Below are 678 nucleotides of genomic sequence, written 5' to 3' on the forward strand. Positions count from 1 at the left end.
TTTTCTAACCCTTGTTTTAAATTTTATTTGATGCTTTGGGGACATAGCATCTTTCTAAGTCTGGGGTGGAGGAATGAATTCCTAGTTTTTACTGTTTTATTGAGTCTTTTCTTTTTTTTAGGATGGGTTCCTTGGCTTTTGTTTTCGTTTCTTTTCTTGAGGATAGTCCCTTTGAACCGAGTGTCTTTTATTTTTTAGGAATAAGTTTTGTTTTTTGTTTTTTTTTTTTTTTTTAATTTCTGAGAGAAAAGAAAAAACCCTTTTAAGTGGTGTGATACTTGCTATTTAGGCCTAATTTTTGAGTAGTGCTTTCTTGTGAATGCTTGATTGATAAGGAAATTGCAGACTCTTTGACACCTAAGCTCATGGTTGTGACTTTGTATATAGCTTATTTTATTTTTGTAGTTTGTTATGATCCCGTCTCTCTTAGAAGTAGAATTGATTCATCTTGATTGATACTTGTGTCATGTGTGGTGAGAATTTGTTTATTCAATGTTTTGCATCCTAGTGTAGAATTGGTCCTGCATGCTATTGAAGCGAAATAAAAAAAGTGTTGTTTTGTTTAGGAGATGATAATAGGTTTTCTTTGATTTGTCTAGTAAATTTTAGCCTTTTCAGATATTTTATCACTAGTTAGCCCTTTTGAGCCTGTAGCCTTTTATTGGTAGCCATATTTTG

The sequence above is a fragment of the Solanum tuberosum genome, unplaced genomic scaffold (genome assembly GCF_000226075.1).
Source record: "Solanum tuberosum cultivar DM 1-3 516 R44 unplaced genomic scaffold, SolTub_3.0 scf00185, whole genome shotgun sequence".
Taxonomy (NCBI): Eukaryota; Viridiplantae; Streptophyta; class Magnoliopsida; order Solanales; family Solanaceae; genus Solanum; species Solanum tuberosum.